General features: G+C 41.2%; 1 pseudogene; it reads right to left on the reverse strand.

Moving 5' to 3' along the window:
* Window positions 1–3,113: 3,113 nt before the first annotated feature.
* Window positions 3,114–8,160, reverse strand: LOC109476001 (annotated as a pseudogene).
* Between the last annotated feature and the right edge of the window lie 1,514 nt (window positions 8,161–9,674).

The following is a 9,674-nucleotide window of genomic DNA, read 5'->3' on the forward strand; positions in this document are numbered from 1 at the left end:
CAAGATGGCGGACCATATCATTAGAACAGGTATATACAGGTTATTTTCATTTTAAAAAATTTCATCAATACTTCCATTTCTTTTTCCAAAAAAGGTTTAAATGAAGGTCTTTAGTATGATTAAAATGTATTTTTGTCTTTATAATGAAAAAAAAAAACTATTGTTGAAAATTCAAGATTGATGATCCATGATGGCGGATATCTTAAATATGCATGACGTCATTTTATGACGTCACCGGTGTTGCTATGGGCAACATAAGACTTAGTACACCCTACTGTTCTGTCATAAACACTTTTGGTACACTTATGTTGAATACCATTTAGTTTTCAGGGAAAACCTATCTTGACGGTTTGGGCCAATAAAATCACATTAACGACGTCATAATGACGTCATATTACGTCATAACGACATAAAAATTGCAGATATGATAAATTTTTACACCATCCTCTAAAAAATTTGGTAGTCATACGACATACCGTTCGCGAGTTCTGAGGGGGGGGGGTCAAAAGAGCCTCCCCCGGGCCCCCCCGTGCCAAAAAAAGCCCGGTCTACGTAGAGTTATATATGAACATTCTGTTTTCTGCTATGCTATGCTATGGCAATCACTCGATATCTTTATTTGCAATCAGATACAGATTCATGTACAGATACATATGCATGCACTGATACAGATTCATGTACAGATATACAGGTACAGATTTTCCGAGTAGGATGACCGTGTCAGTCCCTACACCTGAGTGAGGGTTACAGTTGACACGGCGGCCTTCGCGTGGATGTTTAAGGTGGATAACAGGTTGCGAATCTGAGACCCACACACTTGGGCATCCGTCTTCCCCAGCGGATCCATCGAGGGAGACGTGCTGGTTCCGGTTCGGGTGCTTGCAGCGAGCTGCCGGATGACTTGGTTACGGTCAAGGTCCGCCTTGACTACGCCAGCCAGCCTGGCGCTGCTCTCGTCCGCCAGCTGAAGCCAACTGCCGTTGGAGACTCGACCATCTAGTTGAGGGGGGATACGTGTAAAGCGCCTTTCCCAAGGGCACAACGTCGGTGCGCATGTTCGGACATGCCCCTGTGTTCCGACCCGGAATCGAACCCGGGGCTCCTTGCTTGAGCGTCGAACGCTCTGTCCACTACGCCACACGACGCCACTTCTGTTTTCTATGTATCTGGTATTCTACTTAATATTTTTGGACCTATACTGGTAGTCTTCTTCTGAGCCTTCCTGGGCATCTTGGAGACGAGTTGGCAGTCGCCCGTCAAGTCGTCTTTATATACTGTGCGTTGCACGTGCGGAGCACCTGGTATGGTACACGTGTGTTCTGCCTGGTCATTGAGCAGGTCAACTGGGAAGTGAGCAGTAAGCACGGATGACGCAAGCACCGTGCGTGGCACTGACGTGCTTCGTGCGCTGTCTGTACAGCAATTGCACGTGAGGATAGTGAAGTTAGACTCACGGAGTCCGTACGTTGCACGCTGATGGGCTGTACGGGGCACGCGCGTCGCACGTACTCGCACGCACGGGTGGTAAATCCGCAGACCGCACGTAGAAAAAGTTTTACATGCACTTAAAGTTCTACGGCGTGTCTGCGTGCTCCCAAATCCGTAGGATTCCGTACGGAGGTGGTACTCACCACGCACGGATGCCCTACGTTTGCCCACGTTTTTGCACATAGACAGCACGCAGAAGCACGTACGGCGGGTTGTGACCGTCGCTTAACCTACCTTACCCTCCCCAATTATACTCTCCCCTCCCCTCCCATCTCTTTTGCTTTCATATTGTTTCCTTATGCCCGCTTTGCTATTACACGCAATTAAAAACATCCCAGCTGCCAGTTACATATCGGATTGTGGCGCCTTTGATGTCAGAAACATCCTGATAAGATGTTTACACGTCCCTAATGTGCCTTACATCACACAGAGTGCAAACTTAAGAGTCATTCCAATGATAACAGTTAGCTAAGGCCAAAGGTTTTTTCAGGCAAACAAACGGGTTGCTAATAGATAACTTAGTTACCTTTAGACATGGAGTGTTAGCAGCCTTTGTTATTACCTTCGCCAATAAGGTTATGTTTTCAGGGGCGTTCGTGCGTCTGTATGTGTGTGTGTGTGTGTGTTTGTTTGTTTGTTTGTGCGTGTTTCTGAACACGGTAACTTGAGAAGGCCTTGATGGATTGTCTTGATATTTAATAAGTGGGTAGGTCTTGATATGACCTCAAAACGATTAGATTTTTGACCACCTGGCGGCCTGTAATAGTACTGCAGCAGAACTTCCTGCACTGCTGAACTAATGAACTTCCTAAACAAACGCTGCTCGGATCATTTACATCCACTTAGTACTTTCTGTGAGAGGACTGCGCGTGTCTTACAGATAACAATCACCCACGCAGAAGATGCAGAAGACGTAACATATTACTAGTCCCGGTGGACTGTAGGTCACCGGAGGGGTACCTCATGGCTCGGTCACGGCGTCTTTATGTCAGCGGGGCCCCGGTAGAATTTAAGTCAGAGTTAAATTATTCTCAAGTTCCGGACGGGCCAAAAAACAAATAGCCCGGTAGCCGCGGGGTGTCCCACGGGGCCACGTAAGGGTCACGCCCGAAAGTGCACAAAAAGGTCGGGAACTACCTACCAGGGCCCCTTTTTCCAATCAGGTAACATGTTTTTTTATAGTGACTGGATAGACAAGTACACAAAGTTAGACAACACGAAAGAGTTCTTGCTAGTAGCAATTTTAATGCGCGTGTTTGTTTATTTTGACAACTATTTCAAGATCTCCATTCAATCAGTTCTTTCGACGAAATTGTTCTGGTGGTGTCGTACCATCTAAGCATTAAAATGTTAAAGGAACTAATCATACAATAACCTTTCATTCTAACCTCATTATACCATTTTTGCGACATGTTAATTTTAATGATCAATGTCATACTTTTCCATGCTCAAAATGATATCAAACTACCGTCAAAGTTATCAGTTAAATGATTGTGGCATTGAAAGTTTTGTTAATTCCGGGAAATGTGCCGTGCGGATTAATTTTAAGCCTCTGCCTAGCGAAATCGAGTGCATACTTTTCCTCCAAATATGCCGAAGATTTGGTTTATTGACGACCATTTTGTCTAAGGAACGCAGGAGTAGATCCCAGGTCCGTCGGTACCGCTCTCACACTTTAGTCCCACCGGGCAGGAAGAGGCAGAGCAGACGAAGGCAGTTTGGTCCATCCCTTGACGAGTATCTGTAACTGAATAACGAGGTAACATGGTTTTGTAAATGAACGTACTTTATTACTATCGTATGCAAAGCCACGGTAGAAGTCTTAACAGATGTCTCCGTCGACAACGACGGACAACCAAGATGCAAAGCCACAACTAAGTGTAAGAACAGAATAAACTCAGCATTTTTTACATTTTTGACCACTACTAGGCGTAAGGGTAGGTAACACTACAGACGTATGATTATGCCAAAAGATGGCGGAGGATGTTTTTATTACCTGGTATGCTACAGTGCAAGCCGCCTCCATCATCCTCAGTACAAGTCCAGTCAAACGGACACGGGTTAGGGTCACACAGGTCAATGTCTGAAATGAGAATCACATCGTGATATGATACCTTCAAGTTGATATATGGAGGGAAAAGAGTTATCTGAATTGAAAAAAAATCTCTATTGCATATCCATGTTCAATATGGCGAATAGAAATCGTTGCATATATTAGTTTTACAATGTACATTATATCTAACAGAAATATATAAATCTAACCGTGTTCACAGTTGTTTCCATCATAGCCGATAACACATTGGCAGGTGTATGAGTTGTCACCATCCAAACAAGTCCCGCCATTCAAACAGGGCGAAGATGCACACTCGTCAATGTCTGTGTACAATGATAGGATAAAAGGAAAAGAACACCGTTGTAAAAGTATATTCAGGGATCAAAACACCACCTGTATATGCACATTAATGCAAGTAAAATTGCAGATGTGCAGGTATTTTTTATGTCTATCTGTACCTACTTGTCCATGTAGTGGGTATATGCAGGTTAGTACTTGGCAGGAACTCTGCAGGGTTTTTTATGCTTAAACTGCACTGGTACATGTACTGGGTATATGTAGGTTAGTGCAGGTAAAATTGCAAGTATTTCTGATATCTACCTGCACCTAACCTGCACTGGTCCATGTACTGGGTATATGCAGGTTAGTGCAGGTAAAATTACAGCTGTGCAGGTATTTAGCTAGGGGGGAGGGCAGAATTTACAGCATTAAACCCGTATGTCAACAGCTACATGCTACCCAAACATCACATTCACAGATCATCCTGCACCAACAATATTTTTTAAAATCCTTACTGCAGTACCAAGGTCAATCACTAGGAACCCAAAGTCGACTAACACAATCTTCTATACTCCACCTTTCTACCTGCCAAATATCATTGCATTCCGTCCAAAAAAATCTTGAGATATAAACCAAAACATCATCCAGACTGAAAATAAGACACACCATTTTATGGAGTGTAAAAAAAGTTTGATCTGAACCATGTGATGATGTTTTTAGTGCTATATTCTTACCAAAGTATAATATCAATACAGTATCACTAACTTGTTTCGCATCGGTCCCCAGTGTATCCTGGTTGGCAGTTACACATCTTGAAAGTTTCACCAAAGCAGGAAGTGCATGTGCCGCCGTTCTGACAGACGTCTTGTTGACAGTCGGCTATATCTGAAAAACAGATCAGTGTGATTAAAGATCCCGTCACACATTCAGAACCTTCCTCGAACACTAAGCCGACCTAGGTTGGCGGGAGATCTGAAGTGTTATATCGAGATTTTTACCACACCTTCTTTCATAGGAATCAAGTCGTAATTGTATTAAATTTGAATCAAATCATGGCTGAACCTCCCATTCGCATTCGAGTGTTTTAAACATTTTAAATACTCTCCTGATGCAGCCAAACATTAGACAACCTCGCCGAACAACAGCCAACCTTTTCTCCAATAGAGCCTTTTTACTGATACTATTTTTACTGATACTGTTTATTCACATTGATTGACAGCCATATGCATTGTTGGCTGAATTGCACAAGTGATTACATGTTTAAAAACTTGAAAGAGATACATATTAAAAAGCACAACATTGACGATTAAAATTAAATAGATGTAAAATTTTGTAGGTCGGTCCATTAAAACAGAGGCGGACTACAATTTACGAATCTTAGTTACTGAGGCTTATTGCCTGAAACAGAAAAGATTTCCTCAGTCTTTCAGTTTCAACCTACTCCTAACAATGGCCGGGAGAGCTCGGAAGTGTTAGACAGTGTCCTGCTACATGTATGTGTGACAGGAACTTTTTGTGTGACAGTGTCTTTTCAGCACACTCGTACAAAAAAGAAATCACTATGGTGAATTAAGGGTATTTGTATAACCAGCCTTGTATTTTAGCTTGCAATTTGTTATAACTACACAACTAAAACAGTTCTTCTTTGCGTATGTAAGAGGCTCATGCTATCTTACTAGAAGCAAAACTCCTTCATAATAAAGAATTTCCTACATATAATATGCAAATAAGACATTCGTGACTAACCACTCTGACAGACGAATGGATGTTGCTCCGAGCAGCGCCCAACGTAGAACTTGTAGTTGGCGGTACTGTTCATGTACACACAGAAGGTCGGAGGCTGGTCAGGGGCCCAGAGCTGTGGGTCTAAACAAAAAGGAAACTTTCTATATTTCTACATTCGTACAATGTACATTCTAAAAGTCTTTTGGACTATAACTGTATCCTAATGCTGACATCCCAGCGGTTGAAATAGCGGCAACGTTAGATGTTGAATATGGTCATTTTACTAGCCAAATGACGTACTGCATATGAACTATAAATGGGAGCTTGCCCGCAAGGTAGATATAGACTTGATATAAATTCATACAAATGCAGTAACTTTCTTCAAACTATATGATAGCTGAAGAGAGGTTGAACGACTCCTATTATAATAGTATAAATATTGCATTTCTTTCGCTATCTTTTACAGAAATTATTGTTTTTTTTAACAAACTTAATGTCATGCCGTATGCACACTTGATGGTTTTGATATTTTAAAGACTTAGTGGCTACAAAGAAGTGGCAAGTTTTACAATTAAACCATTACTAAACAAGCCATTACTATTATATTCTTAAATTACATACGACGGATCAATTTCATCCCAATTGATCTGAAATAATTTAACGTACTTTGCACCGGTTCCTAGTCGTCGTAAAGGAAGGGAGATACCGGCGCTTTGACGCCGATCCAATGGCTGACTTCATTGCCGTGTCGGATGATGTGACCTGCCACGGCGGTTTGTGTGTCGGTGTCCTTAATGAGAGCTAGACCGCCTCCCATTGCTGCGCAGTCTTGACCAGAGTTGTGGTGATCTTTTTCAGAACTTGACAACTGATAGCAAAGTGGACCGTATTTTTCTGCAAGGTACAATTGTTGATTTTGCTTAATCTCCAAGCAGATCCCTATCGGTGGCAAAAGACAGTATCTATTAGCCATAGGAGTTTAGCTCGCCACCGACGGTTAATGGATACTGTCTTTTGCCACCGATAGGGATCTGCTTGGAGATTAGATTTTGCTCACGTAAAGTGCAGCTAGAATCTTTTACCAAAACAGTAATTTCGACCGACTGGTAATTATTGAATAGCTCATTTTCTCCGCCTAGACTATTCACTGTAACTGAGAAGATTAGGTCCTTATCAAACGAAAAATGTCCATAGTACATGCAACCACACACTGATACATTTTTTTTAAATAATTCTTACCTCAAAATATGATTTTGCTTACAGCAAGAAAGGTGTGTCTTCCATTTTATTGTAATTTTTCATGTGGCATGTATTTCCTTGAATGCATTTGCGTACAAAAGGTGAAATACTTATTATACGTATAATGAAATTGTCGTAGTCATTTTCATTTAAAGTAATTTGTAGGATTATCGCCAACAAAATCCTCCTAGAAAACCAGGAAAAATGACGCTGTGTGGCACTACGCTACCGAAGCACTCATATACCAATCAGGAAATTTGTTTACGCCCTGCCATCGATCACATCGGTATTATCCTAGGGCCACGTAGGCTTCATAAATCTTAAAATATCCGTACAGATTGATACAGAACCCATTACGTTTGGTTTAGACGTCGCAGCGGGACGATTTTAGCAGTAATTTTTTAAGTTTGTATTATATGATTACAAAGCTTGTCAGGTGTTCGGACTGAAAAGTCCAGGACTTGTTGGGCGTCGGCGTTATTTTTTTTTTTTTCTGTGAGCGACACGAGTAATATGTGGCCGCGAGGGACGATTTGCTGCCGAGGAAGTTTTTGCCGCAGAGAGAAGGATTCGGAGCGCGAAAAAAGTGCAGGAAAGACGTGACCACGCTGTCCGTAAGACAGCGCAAAGAATCAATCATAAATGTATGGACACTCTCGCAAGATTTTAGACATACAATTTAGATTGAAAATGTGAAAAAAAAGTTGCTTTTGGTTGAGGTTTAGGCCCTTGTTGAGGTTATACAAATTTAGAGAAAGAAAAAAAAACATATTTATATATATAATGTATATTTCAATATTTATATACAAGCATACTTCTTTCGACATTAACGAAATGAAACAAATTATATAAACCTGACGAAAGCATGTGTTTTAAGAACTCTGGTTTATTATGTTTTTATTATAATATCACAACAAATTAAATCCACATACCAACAGATCTGCTAGAAGTCTGGTCAGGACCTGCTGCGTTTCGTGTATCTTAAAAAAAGATTTAAAAAAAATATTCAAGTTGTGTAGCGAAGAAATCCGTTCAACAGTTGTGGACCTGTTATCAGTTATAAGGTATCGTTTTTTTTTCTCGAGAAAAGGTGTTTGCTCCTGTCATTTACTACCTTAGACAAAAATTGAATTGTCGTTGATTCTTATCTAATATTAATTTATCTGTGCATCTGTACTCATCGATACTAAGGCCGTCGGTGTGTGTTTAAAAAAAGAGTTCCTAAGTGTTACAAATATTGCCCCAAAAGACAAAAAAAAATACCAAGTATTGCACACACGCATGCAGTATGCCATGCTGCAATCAGCAGTTGGATGAAGGAAATACACGTAATATGGACCTCCAATATCCGTGCATTTCTTAACCTTGATCAGCATTTAACTGAGCAACAGTCGCGCGTATGTTTGGCTTAAAAATCGTCGCTGTCACATTGTGCTAGGCTTGCGCTTGGGAATACATCTAAGATAATGAAGTCCCTATGACATGGCAAGCAGTTGGAGCAAGGCCATTGTATCCACCTAAAAATGAATAGTTTGGCCAATTTTTATGTTTGACCTGTCGTAATATTTTTTAGCAAAGTAATGGTGCGGACTGGCAGAATAAAATAGAAATTTAAACAGAAATTCTGTGAAAGATCCAACTCAAATACTACCACGATAGCCATAAATTGACACTACCGTCTGGTTAACATAAAGAACCCCTTTGTAACTAGACGGGGGTAGGCCAAAGCTCGCTCGACACCCGGGCGCATGCGGCTCGAGTTACGGTGGACGATTTATCGATGCTCGCGCGATCTATAGACCATTCAACCAAAATGTACAACAACATAATGATTATCATTATATCAAAATCTTTTTTCTACACGTGTACGTGTACCCGAAAAAAAACTTATAAGATATATTGTTGTAAAACTTTGCCTCTATACTTCTGTCTAAAATAGTACGAAGCTTCCAGTAAACAAGTTTATTAGCCATTCAATGGCATCAAAGTAGACAGAGGTAAAAGGAGCCATGCAATATAGACTTCAACTAATGAGAAATATCTCTCTATCACATGACATTCTTGTGAGCACCCTAAGAAACAAGTCAACCTCATTCCAGAATGAACAAGTCTTTAGTGTAAAAGTCAATTTATAATACAATCCTCTAAAATAAGGCCACACACCTCCTAAAGGAACAACAATAAAGGGTTTAAACCAGTTGGGTTAAAAATCTAGCTATTTGGCCTTAAATATAGTTAAAACCTTATCATTTTTTCAATTGTGTTTTTTTTATTTATCAACAAATGTTGATTTAACAAAAGAACAAAAAGGGCTATTCTATCTATTTTTATCCTTTCTCGTAAACATAGCGTTAACAATCAGTGGAGACGCTGCTCCTGCAAACTTTGCATGTACGCCCGAATCTCGGTCGACTCTCGGCCGTACAGGGACGAGCTACGAGCGAGCTTGAAACGAGCTCTGCGACCTCAAAAATCGCCGGCGACTAGTCGCTGATGTTAAGAACACGTTTCGCGTGTCAGCGAGCTTCGGCTGACTCCAAACAATCGCCGGCGATGTCGTTTAGAGCTCGCCGACTAGTCGGCCGATCGATTTACGCGCAAAGCTACAGCCCCATAAGTAATACACAGAAGACAAAGACAAATTAACACAAAATAAGAGAAAATCTGTTACCTCCGGTGTCACCAGTCCGGGGCATGATGCCAATTGTCTGTTTTCTGTACAGCAAAACACGTCCTACACCAGGCACGGGTTTGTCGACTGACGCGAAGCCTGACTGACGCCCACGCAGCGACTGAAACCAGCTTTACGTAACCTGCTACAATTGTTGTGCAAAGTTTGATTGATCGTGACAACCAGCACGGAAGAAATGCATATTTTTTACTAACTAGT

Source organism: Branchiostoma belcheri, unplaced genomic scaffold (genome assembly GCF_001625305.1).
Source record: "Branchiostoma belcheri isolate BF01 breed outbred unplaced genomic scaffold, Haploidv18h27 scaffold36, whole genome shotgun sequence".
Lineage (NCBI taxonomy): Eukaryota > Metazoa > Chordata > Leptocardii > Amphioxiformes > Branchiostomatidae > Branchiostoma > Branchiostoma belcheri.